This window comes from Pollicipes pollicipes, unplaced genomic scaffold (assembly GCF_011947565.3).
Source record: "Pollicipes pollicipes isolate AB1234 unplaced genomic scaffold, Ppol_2.1 Scaffold_1600;HRSCAF=1878_pilon_pilon_pilon, whole genome shotgun sequence".
In the NCBI taxonomy this organism is placed as follows: domain Eukaryota; kingdom Metazoa; phylum Arthropoda; class Thecostraca; order Pollicipedomorpha; family Pollicipedidae; genus Pollicipes; species Pollicipes pollicipes.
In genome coordinates, this window is record NW_023595962.1 from 855019 (window position 1) to 867868 (window position 12850).

Below are 12850 nucleotides of genomic sequence, written 5' to 3' on the forward strand. Positions count from 1 at the left end.
GCGACTCGTTCCAACCGTTCCCGCCGGCAAGAGTCACCCACGTTTCTGTTTCGAAATCTGTGTCCAAGCTCAAAAATGCTTGTTCAGACCAATACCCTTTATGTGAGACCGCTTCAGTCACAGTTTGCTCAACATTCTAAGATTTCTAAAAACAGAAGTGTCTCCAAGCACGAAATCAAGCGAGGTGTACTGCATGGAAACAGGGATAAAGCACAGAAATATCACCTCAAGTGATTACGACTTAGGTCTGGATCATGAAGTGGCTATGAACTGAAGGTCATTACAAATTACGTCAATGACTCGCGAAAAGGGTCATAAAATACCACGAAGGCTGGGGTAGGGGGAGCTAGATCCAGACCTAGCTGAGGATCCTAGTCCGAGGCCCGAGGCCCGAGGCTCGAGAATCCAAGCGCGAGGCCCGAGGCCCGAGGATCCTAGCTCGAGGCCCGAGGATTCTGCCCGAGGCCCGAGGATCCTAGCTCGAGAACCGAGGATCCTGGCCCAAGGCCCGAGGATCGTAGCTGGAGGCCCGAGGATCCTGCCCGAGGCCCGAGGATCCGGCTCACAGCGCCGCATGCTACTGGTGCTGGTCTACACCCGCGCCACCGGCCGTCAGGGCATGATTACCGCCCGCCAAGTGAAGCCAGTGTGAAACAGAGCTCGGGCACCCGCCTTCGGTACAGATGGTTACATGTCATGTGTCCATGCTGTGTTCGCTCAACAAAATGCCGACAGAACCACTAGCCCCGCCACCTCCCTCCATCTGCAGGGTACATGTCAAGTGTGACCACATACATAGCTGCACCCTTTCCTCATGCTGCGCTGTCTCTCCCCGCGTATGGCTTGGCACCCGTAGAGACATCCTTTGGTGATCTTTGTGTGCATGTTTTGTCATATATTTTGTACCGGCTGTTTCATCGCTGCAGCGTTCAAGACTTGGACAGCTTTGAACGCTGCAGCTTTGAACGCTGAATTTAATTCCGCTATTGTTTCGATAAAGGCATACTGCTGAAATGTTAACCTAACTATATCTTCATTCTCCTGGTTTTTACCGAAGAATAAGGCCAATACTACTGTCTTGTCTTTCACAGCTTTGACGTCTTTCCCTTGGTTATCAACTCCACATACTGACGAAGAGCGGCAAATATCTCCGAGGGCTCCGTAGCTGCCTTTTCACTCGTGTAAGTAATAGTCCTTGTCTGACTTGTGAAGTCCTCCAAAATATTATATTTGCCTCTCACTTCATACCGTGACATTCAGAGAATTGCATTGTCATGCATTCCACATTGCGTCGATGTCACCGTAATATTGAACAAGCATTTGATGGATCTTGTGACCCTGCTGCTCTCGAGGCGATGTTTGCATTGGTTGGTCCGGTGTGTTTGGGCAGGACTCGTCTGGGGCTGGCTGGGTGGCCTGGCTGCTCGCCCGTTTTGCCAGGGCAGACCTGTGACAGTTGAGACTCCAGGGAAAGCTCCAAGATCAGCAACCGACGATGCACGCCGTAAGACCTTCTGTTGGCTCTGCAACATTGGTCTGAAATTTTTAGGTCATCTCATCGCCATTTTGACGATCGGAGAACGCTGAGAGGGGATTTGTCTTGACTTGATGCACGGATAAGCCCGCCTCCTTAGAGGGGATGACATTGGAACCAGCGCATCCTCCCAGCCACAGACTCTGCGACAGTTGCACCTGTGGACTTGACACGCACTTCATCACGAGGAGTGACTGTGCAAGTCCGTGCGCTGCACGGCTATCTGCCCCCCCCCCCCCCCCCGGAAGCTTCGGTGGCGTTCTCTCACGGTGCGGAGGCGAGGTTCGGGTGTTTGGCGCCATTTTATCTAGATTTGGCGCGGGAGCTGCACCGGCATCCGCCCACGTGGACGTGCCGTGAGCAAAGTAGAGGCCTTGGCGGGTAAGGTCTCCTTGACTAAATTATCGCTACCAGTCAGGCTGTGGCCATACGCATTCACTTGCCAGCTCCTTTTAGCTGTATTCAGCATCTACCCATCCCTTTCCACTTGCATTCAAATACGCGTTTCCCCTTCATCCTCATTTTCAAAGGCCTTAATCTTGGATTAGGATACAAAACTACAGATTTATATCTGGGTGGCCACCTTTTATGTCAATAATTTCAAAATTAGCATGGATGTGGCTCATTCCAGTTTATTGAATCGAAGCTCATCATCACGTGTGATATTTACTGAAGCATCTTCGCGAAATGTCAAAGGGGGTCATCTTCGCGAACAACCGATACTCACCACCCTGCTTGCAGTTTTCCCAAAAATGTGTGCCCCACTCAGTACCTGCCGATTTACGGGGGCACTAATGCTTTTGCCCAACACTTGAAGGTCTTCGGGATACGGACCTTGAGTGAATCCACATAGAATCCACTTCTAACACAAAAACTTATACGTGCCTTTATTTCTACACAACAAAGCCTCTAACCCAAAAATTCAACGCGCCCTTCATTCTAATGCAAAAGACTATAACTCATAAACTTCTATGAAACAAAACTTCTACGTGTAATCACTCTCAGGCGACAAAACATTTGAAGTGAAAACTTCTGATTCGAGAACTTCGAACGTGAAAAGCTGTAATGCAAAACTTTCTGACGCATAGGCTTTAAACGCTTAAGCTTCTACGCGGTAAAACTTCTAACGCAAAGAATTATACGCGACATTGCTTCTGACACAAGATTTTCTAATGCATGAACTGCTGGGCGACAAAATTTTTGACCCCAGAACGTCTAACCGGAATAACGTGAATGGACTCCCATTTAAGGTACGGGGAGTGTGTTCCAAAGTCTGGACCTTAGCGTTTCTCACCGACAGAGCTCTCTCACCGCCTCTGCAAGGCCTAGCCCTCCTTTTTCACTTCTGGGATTCTCTTCTCACTACCACTTCCAACGTTTTACTGTTGGTCAGAACCAGGAAGTGACGTCTCCCTTCCCAATAGCCGACAAATATAGCTTTCTCCGGATCTGGCATAGTTGCTTTTTAAAATTTTTGCGTGCTGGAGCCCAAATTGGGGCTGAGGGGGGGGGTCGGACTGGAGCACTGACAACTGAATCGGAAACCACGCCGCTGTCTCAAAGTCATCCGCGTGACGCAGGAGGCTCTGTCATCGACATTCTTGAACACTTACCACTTCTTTATTCGGCTAATAGACCCCATGGCTGACACAGAAGCCTCCGTCTGGCATGGTAGGAGAGATCCTGCTCAGTAACTCTGGAACTCCCAGGTCTAGAGAAGGCTCCCAGGTCGAGAGAGGAACTCCCAGGTCAAGAGAGAGGGTCCTCTGTCGCGAGAGGGTCTCCCAGGTCGAGAGAAGGACTTCTAGGTCGAGAGAGGGGCTCCCAGGTCAAGAAAGGGGTTCCCAGGTCGCGAGAGGGATTCTCAGGTCGAGGGAGGTACTCCCAGGTCAAGAGAGGGGCTCCAAAGTCGAGAGAGGGGTTTCCCTTTGCCTCAGGGGCCCCGAGTGAAGCAGTTGTGGGCCCCATTACTGGCATTCGAGGGTCATAGCCCTGTTCTTGTTCAGTTATAGTGCCGGGACGCCATGGTCGGTAGAGGGGCCCCTGAATAAATCAGGAGCCCCTGAGCGACGCCGAAGAAGGCTCTCCGACGCGCTTCGGTTTCGCTAATGATACTGTTTGGCATATAGGTAGCTGCCCAGCATCGGTTTCCCGTTAAGTATCGGGGTCACCTTATAAGTTTTGGGACCTCTTACTGACAGACAGCGCCCGATAATGCTCCAGAGGCCCCAAAACCCCGGTTAGCCCTACGAGCCTTTCGGGCATCAGGGGTCAAGCGACGGGGCCTCCGATCCATGAAGGGAGCTAAGCCCCCAGAGCCCCTTGTATCTAGCCCTGGCTGTGTTGATGTCTTGCTGTTTAGCAGCTCACGTGACACCAGAGGCAAGTATGAAAGGTTTGCATTGGATGATTTTATGCGTTAGAAGCTTTTGCATAAGACGCAATGTTGTGCATAACGTTTTGCGTTAGACCTTTAATCACATGAATAAAAACTGCGTGTAAAAGAGTTGCACGATACCTTTGTTGCATATAGGTTTATGCGTTAGAAAAAAGTTTGCATAAGAAGCGGATCGAGTACAAGTTTATGTGGTAGAAGTCTTGTCGCGTGCAAGTAATGTCGTGCGGAAGTTCTTGTGTTAAAAGTTCGCTGAGTTAGAAGGTTCTGCATAAGTCCTTGCGTTAGAAGAAATGTCGCGGGTAAGCTTTTGCGTTAAAACATTTCTGGTGCTGAAGTGATGTCGTGTAGAAGTCTTTGCGTTAACACTTCTGTCACGCAGATGTTTACACGTTATAAGTTACTGCATTAAAATCAGTGTCGTGTAGAAGTTTTGTGTTAGAAATTTTGTCGCATATAGAAAGTAATCCCGCGCAAATGCGTTATAGTTAGACTTGCTGTCGCGTGGGAGTTTATGCATTAGAAGTTCTTGCGCTCAAAACTCTTGCATTGTAAGGGCAACCGTGTTGAACCAAACAACAACGGCAACCAACGCTGTATTGAAGTCGTGACGTGAAAATTCCGTGGTTCGGAGTACTTGTGTTGGAAACATCGCTTGGATGGGGTTGATCGATGCGTCCGGAAACGGTCCTCATTACTCCCCCTTTACAGCTTGTTAGGGTACTGCTGACCAACTTGTGCGCGCATACCTTTGCTAAATGGACCTAACGGGCTGCAGAAATTTGCCTACAAACAGCTTCGCACGTACTTACTTTTTCCATGCCAACTTAATTCCTGCTACCAAAGTACTCATATTAAATGGTACAGAAGTACTAAAAAAATAAGTTCCACCTGTCCATCACATTGGCTGGTTCAAATCCTGCGCAACTGTGTCAAACACAAGAATGCCCAATTTTGGGTTACCGGGGGCGCTTGGGGCATTCACCATGCGCGCATGACGTTGAGGGGCTGTGGGTTGTGAGTGCTGTTGGGTATGTAATGTATACATACATGCGTATGTATGTATATATGCATAACGTTATGATAACGGATCTCCTCGGTATGCTGTTACATGGCCTGGTTGCTGTGGCTGATTGTTTCTCTCATGCGTCGTGTTATTGTGGTCCACACGTTTTCTTTAGCATAATTAAAACTTGAGTATTGAGGGGACCTTTGCTTATCCAGTGCACAGTCTACTGGCTTTAGAAAATAATGTTTTGTAGGAAGCAATAGAAATATGGTAAAGGGTAGGATCACACCTACCTTACATCTAATCCCACCTAAGGTTCCATACTCCCTCTCTGATACTGTAAGATTGCAGAGGGACTGGTGTATGTGCACGCACAACTTTGCTTAAAACTGCAGTATGTGGTATAAACTATCATAGTAGGCAGTGGTCACCAGTCAGCACATGCAGATATTTAAGGTACACATGCTTCTCTAGACCAGGACCTCAGTCAGAATCATCATTTCATCTGTGATGTTAGTACATTGTCATAATATTTCTCTAAAAGTGTAGGCCGATCCTCAGTAATGTTGTGCAATATATCCCATTGCCAGATTACCACCACCCTACATTGTTGATTTGTGCCACTGCTACATACAATTGCTTGCATTACTATTAACTGTGATATCTATTTTATGGTTTAATTATGTTGGAAATTTACAGAAAATATGTGGTATTTGCCACAATTTGAACTGACTCTTTCAGGCACCTTGCGGCATTTTACCCTGTATGTTTTCTAAAGCCAGTTCTGTTTCAGGTCTTGTTCTACCCATGGTGGAGTGGAATGGCCCCAGCCCAGCTGCAGCTTACACTGGCTATATTCAAACCAGATATAACTAGGATCCCACTCTTTGTGGAGGTGTGTTGCTGTGTGTTGTTGCTATGGGTGATAATGACCCCTTAGCAAGTTGCAGTGGGTTTTGTTATTCACAGCACTGCCACGTGAACGCTTCTGTGCCATTATATGTGTTTTGGTGTTTTGTTGGTTACCATCCTCTTGAAAATCTGAAATGCTTGCCAACTCAAGTAATTGGTTATTGGAGATGGCAGTAGTGGCTTAAGTAAATGCAAGTGTTTCAACCCTCAAACCTGATGTGATATTGCAGTTGGCATGCCCCTAAACTCCAATAAACAACAACAAATTGATGTGATATTGTGCTCCTCACCCACCCTATTGGACAACTTTAACATGTTCTGTCTGACCCTCCCTTGCATGCATCAGGTCTCAGTTCTTCCCAGGGGCCTCTTCCTGTTTTTCTGGTCTTGAAGGCATGTAAGTGTTAATGATTGCTGGTGATTTGCTTTCTAGTGTTGTTTTCTGATTTGGTTACTAGTGGCTTGAGAGTATTTCACCTCTTACACAGTCAGCTCCATGTCAAATGTGCATTTTTACAGCAATCTCCTCATCCAACCTCTCCTCCCCACCTGACCTCCAGCCCTGACGGCTGTCTGATTCTTTGGGGGCCACAAGTCCCCACTGTGCTGACTTCAGGCTTCTCCTTCACCAGGTTTCATGGTGGGTTGTCTTCCGAACCTGCTGTGCATAACCATCACCCTTCACCCCTCGGCTGCGACCTCAGCCTGCCACTATGCCCCCGGCCCGCCGCCGTGACCCCGGCCCGCCGCCGTGACCCCGGTCCGCCGCCGTGACCCCGGTTCGCCGCCGTGACCCCGGCCCGCCGCAGTGACCCCGGCCCGCCGCCGTGACCCCGGCCCGCCGCTGTGACCCCAGCCCGCCGCCGTGACCCCGGCTCGCTGTTGTGACCCCGGCCCGCCTCGGGGCGTATGTCGTCAGGCCGTCCGAGCGAGGCTACTGCAGAGCGGCTTCCTGCTGCCCCGGAGCCGCCAGCTGACACTGAGCCGGGAGCGGGCCGAGCTGTTCTACGCCGAGCATCGAGGCCGCTTCTTCCACCGCCGGCTCGTCACATTCATGTCAAGGTCAGCGCCGCGGTGGTGACCTTCCACCGCCGGCTCGTCACGTTCATGTCAAGGTCAGCGCCGCGGTGGTGACCTCGTGCAAAGGTCAGGGGATGGGCGGGCAGCATTTTGTCAAGGCTGGTCTGGGCGCCATGTGGACAGGACAGTCCGCGTGCCTTTAAGCCCAAATGATCGTCGTCGCCATGTCAAGGCCTAACTGAACTTAATGTTGGCCTGTGGCCTAACTGTGGTCTTTCGTCCAGGTGATAGGTCCCGTGGTGTCCGGGTCGTCGGCTCTGTTGCCTTTGTCAGGATGTAGAGATAGGTGATGACGTTAACAATGAGATACGTGGTTGTACGCTTGGTGTCACGTCGTGGCAAGGGTTTCAATGGCCACCAGCATATAAAGAGCAGTGCTGGATTGGCTTTTTCTGTGTCTGGTTGAGGTGGTGACCTTGATTCCCGAGGTCAAGGACGAAAGGTGGTCATTTGTGCCTGTGTCGTCACGGTGCGTGGGGTGCTGTCCGATTCTCTCTCACATGACCAGGCAGGGTCATTGCTTACTGTTAGTGGCATTGCTGCATTACCTGCTGTGTACATTTTTGATTGTACTGTACTCATCGCTACTGCACCTGTATTGCGGCCTGCCCCGCTGAGCACCAGCTTAACCTTCCATACAGCTTCTCTAGCTGGTGTGCACCAACTATACCACAAACCTGTCCTCTGCCTGGCTTACTTGTACAAAGCCATCCTTCTGAGCCCGCTGATTGGCGGTCGTGCGCCGGCAGCGGGGCCAATCTGGGCGCACGTGCTGGCGCGCGAGGACGCGATCACCGCCTGGCGCCACTGATGGGACCGACCATAGGTGTTCCGGGCCGGTGTACGAGCGGCCGGACAGCCTGCGGGCCCGCTACGGCCTGACCGACACCAGGAACGGCCTACACGGCTCAGGTCAGCTCAGGGCGAGAGCGAACTGCGCGGCTCAGGTCAGGTTAGGGGTGGGAGCGACCTGCGCGGCTCAGGTCAGGTTAGGGACGGGAGCGAACTGCGCGGCTCAGGGCAGGTTGACGGGGGCGACTGGCGAACTCGGGTCAGGGCGAGAGCGAACCGCGCGACTCAGGTCAGGTTAGGGATGGGAGAGACCCGCGCGGCTCAGGTCAGGTTAGGGGTTGGGAGCGACCTGCGCGGCTCAGGTCAGCTCAGGGCGGGGAGCGAACTGCGCGGCTCGGGTCAGGACGAAAGCGAACTGCGCGGCTCAGGTCAGGGCGAGAGCGAACTGCGCGGCTCAGGTCAGGGCGGAGCGACCTACACGGCTCAGGTCAGGTCAGGGCGGGAGCGAACTGTGCGGCTCAGGTCAGGGCGGGATGGCGAGCGACCTGCACGGCTCAGGTCAGGTCAGGGCGGGGAGCGAACTGTGCGGCTCAGGTCAGGGCGGGAGCGATCCGCGCGACTCGGTCAGGGGGGGGAACGGCCTGCATTGACTCAGGTCAGGTCAGCGGGAGCGACCTGCACGGCTCAGGTCAGGTCAGGGCGGGAGCGAACTGTGCGGCTCAGGTCAGGGCGGGAGCGACCTGCACGGCTCAGGGGTGTCAGGGCGGGAGCGAACTGTGCGGCTCAGGTCAGGGCGGGAGCGACCCGCGCGACTCAGGTCAGGCGGGAACGGCCTGCATGAGTCAAGGGCAGGAGCGCCCTCCAATGCTCAGGACGGACGCAGATCAGGTCAGGTCAGGTCAGCCCCCAGGGCTCAGCTCCAGGCGGACCCTGCCCCGTAGCGGTGGGACTTCAGCTCGGGCGTAGCAGCGCCATCTTCGTCGTCCTGGCGGTGTCCCGGTCTCTCTTGGTGGAAGAGCCCGGCCTGCTGCCGCACGAGCCGATTGCTGTGTGGCGGCTTTGGACGGCAGGTGCTCTCAGCGTGCTCCCGTGACTTCACGGATCGGGGATCTGAAGAGATGGCCACGTGGTTCCCGTGGTGGATTAAGGCGGCCTCCGTGCTGTGGTGGGAAGTTCAGGATGAATGCCTGCAACGCCTGCAGATGCTGGCCGTTTGCTCCACGGAAGGTCTGGAAACGGCAGAGATCCGTGTGCGCATTGATCTTGGCCTGCTTCAATCCTCGCTGACCGCCTTACCGGATCCCGCTGTCCGACCTCACCGGAACTAGTTGACCGATCTCACCGAACCCCGCTGGCCGACTTCACCGAACCCCGCTGGCCGACTTCACCGAACCGCGCTGACCGACCTCACCGAACCCCGCTGACCAACCTCAACGAGTCCCGCTTGTGCCTCCAGACTCGCCAGAGTCGGCCCGCCCGCGAGATCGGTTTCTTCTTCCCGGAGTTCGACCAGTCCGGCTGGCTGGCGCAGCAGGAGCCGCAGCTGGAGCGGCGAGTGCGGTCTGCGTCGACCGCGCGCTCTCGACGTCACCGCGTGACGTCATCGGCGACGCTCGGCCGGATGACGTCACTGACAGCAGCTGTTGGCCGGGTGACGTCACCGACAGCAGCTGCCAGCGACGTTTGTGACGTGTAGCCGATCCGCGGCGCCGCAGCGCTGACGTGAGCCCGCGAAGCTCATTAGCTGAGGAGTGACGTCAGGCATCGGCTGCGATGTGACGTCACCCCGCCGGTGAACTCCGAGAAGCGTCTGCACCTGTAAGAGCGTTGCTTACGCTTTTCATAGTCAGTTAGTTCTGTTGTATGTGATATAATGCTAAGTCACCTTTAAAACACGTCTTTTCATAGCTCTGGCTTCGGTGGACGTGAAAGTGGCCTTGGCTGCTTTTGGAGCTCGCTGCAATGACACATCAGATTTTATGAATAAATGAAAGTGTGCACTGTGTGCACGATATGAACGCCTCGATCATATGCCATATGCTGCCATATGCTCGATCATATGCCATATGATCATATGCTGCCTCACGGAGGCGCAGTTCCTCTTCAACATAGCCGTACGACCTGAAGTAGTTGTCTTGCAACTCGGTGGCGTCAGCGCAGTCTGGTTTCTCGCTCGATCCGCGTGGGAGATTTGCCGATTGCGATACCACGCCAGCACGGGGAGGGACCGGGGCCAGGTCTTCGTGACCCGGCTTCGCAGCTGCACAGCTCCAACAGCGCCTGACGATGTGAGCTTCGGCAGCTCCGTAGGCTGGTCCGGCCCGATGTGTTCAGCCGGGCGCGTGGCATCGAAGGACTGGCGGACCGGTCTGTGTCGTGGCATCGAGGGTGGCCCGGCGGACTACCTGTGTCGTGGCATCGAGGGTGGCCCAGCGGACCGGTCTGTGTCGTGGCATCGAGGGTGGCCCGGCGGACTACCTGTGTCGTGGCATCGAGGGTGGCCCGGCGGACTACCTGTGTCGTGGCATCGAGGGTGGCCCAGCGGACCGGTCGGTCGGGCATCGAGGGTGGCCCGGCGGACTACCTGTGTCGTGGCATCGAGGGTGGCCCAGCGGACCGGTCTGTGTCATGCATCGAGGGTGGCCCGGCGGACTGCCTGTGTTGTGGCATCGAGGGTGGCCCAGCGGACTGTCTTGTCGCGGCATCGAGGGTGGACCGGCGGACTGCCTGTGTTGTGGCATCGAGGGTGGCCCGGCGGACTGTCTGTGCGGCATCGAGGGTGGACCGGCGGACTGCCTGTGTCGTGGCATCGAGGGTGGTGGACCGGCGGACTACTACCTGTGTCGTGGCATCGAGGGTGGCCCGGCGGACTACCTGTGTCGTGGCATCGAGGGTGGCCCGGGGACTGTCTGTGTCGTGGCATCGAGGGTGGCCCGGCGGACTGCCTGTGTCGTGGCATCGAGGGTGGCCGGCGGACTACCTGTGTCGTGGCATCGAGGGTGGACCGGCGGACTGCCCGTGTCGTGTTTGTAAGGATTGGCCCTGATCTGGACCGCCAGGGCGGTTGAAGGCATAGGACGCGCTGCCTGATGTCGGAGAGTGTTCTGTCATTGAAGCACGTCAAGCCATCAGCATCCAATCCGCTGCGAGCGGTGGTATGAGTCAACCAGAATGCGACCAATGTCTCTCTTCAGAAGCTGGTCTCAAAATCTTAAATCGAGAGGAATTTAGTTGTGAACAGTAATATTGCGTGCACTCAGGCAGATATTTCCTTCCCTAAAAGCATTCGCGTCCCTCGTGCAGTTTTGGTCAGAGTCGCTGATAACTAACTTAAATAAAAACTAATAAAATAATAAAAATTACCAAAATTCATGGAGTCATCCTGGCGTCTTAACCAGTGTGCCCGGGAAAACCCAAAGCTAGCCAGGTCTTCAGACGGTGCGTGCCACTAATAAGCGCTCGACACCACCCCAGGGAACTTTCCCGGGTAGGCTATTGGCAAGACATATCCTTAAGCAGTGAGACTTGGCCGAAGACACTTGGTCCAAAGTCCGAAGACATGTTCGGGCACACTTGATTCTCCTTCTGTGACGCATCGACACCATCTACAGAATGATAACATTCACCTCCGTTATCACCCTGCGTGTCACATTCGTACGTCGTACGGTACGTCGTGACTTTATCGACCTATGCTCCAGCGTGGTGCCTCCTCCGCGAAGCGTAAAACCACGGCCTCAGTTAAATGTATTATGGCCACCTAGCGGTAGATAGACGCAGGCTACGCTGTAACCACGCGCCGCTAGGGTCGGCAGATGATCGCCGCCCCAATGGTGATGAAGCGTGGCGACCCCTGACTAAAAGCATGGTGAAATGTGGTGTGGGATAAAAACTGATGACTTCAGAAAGCAAGGCACGTTCTTTTATTTCGTTTTACTCCAAATCTCAACACATTCCCCAAACACGAAATACAAAACAAAGGACTGTTTTACCCCGTTTCAAGCAGGGAATAGCGCCAAACACCACAGTAAACCTTACGTTTCAGTTTGACTTGTCTAACGAGACACTTTCCACTGTACCCTCTATAATGGCATTGGATATCAAAAGAAGATCAGTCGTTATTTATTGTTGACGTTTAGATAAGTGGTGCAATATTATGCTCCTGCATTTGCTATTCTGACATTTGCGGTACAATATGAATATATTTGTGTGAATTCATGCAGAGGTGATGAGGACCATTGACTACATGTGCTTAGGTCTACATGGACCACAGGACTACATGCTTAGGTCTGCACGCTTTGCGTAGTAAATCAAACACAAATCTAGCTCTTCGCCATGAGAGCTACGGTGCCGGGTCATCCCTCACATCCCAGCTGCAGCGACTACATCCCGCCACACGATCCACCCATGTCACATGGTCCTGCGGTAGCTCCACACAAAAATTGACATAATTGCACATACGGTCAGCATCATGCCTCGGGAGGCCCATTTTTCTTTGCTGGAGACTGCTTCTGAGAGCTGGTGGGCGCCGACTTCACCACAGATAGCTCGTGGCATTATGACGTCACAATATCGCCGTCTCCGGATTGCACAGGCACGCTTTATCCATGCATGTTCTCTGCTCTCACCTTGGAGTTCAGTCTTCTGTCACGTTCTCACGCTATGGCTTACGGGTAACTGTTACCTACGTTTGCCTTTTCACGGGAGTCCCGCGCATGAACGTCGCCGTCGTCTTGGTGCGCATCTTCGCCAGCAAGCGGCATCAGTTCGGCGAAGGTGCCCCTGACGCTGTCCAGGATGTGTAGTTCAGGCTGCTGCTGACCGCCTCCGTGCTGCCCAGCCACCAGAGGAATGCAGTGTTGATCGTCAGCACATCTGGATCGTGACGTAGTGGCGCGCGAACCAGCCGGCGAAGCCGCCGCCCGCCTCCTCCTGTCCCGGTGACGTCACCGCTGACGTCACTGGACCGGAGCCGCTGCCGGCGGCGGTCCCGGCGCCGCTTCATCGTGCGCGGTCGGCAGGGGCTGAACGGGACCTGAGCTGGAGCTGGAGCTGAACTGAGCTTGCACTGAGCTTGCACTGAGCTGAGCTGAGCTGGGTTGAGCTGTTAGAGCGCGTGGACCGATTTGAA

General features: G+C 53.9%; 1 protein-coding gene across 1 annotated transcript in view; it reads right to left on the reverse strand.

The window, feature by feature from the left end:
* The window catches only part of LOC119092275 (dipeptidyl peptidase 1), a 27312-nt gene that overhangs the window by 8712 nt on the left and 5750 nt on the right, over positions 1–12850 (reverse strand). The window lies entirely within an intron of this gene.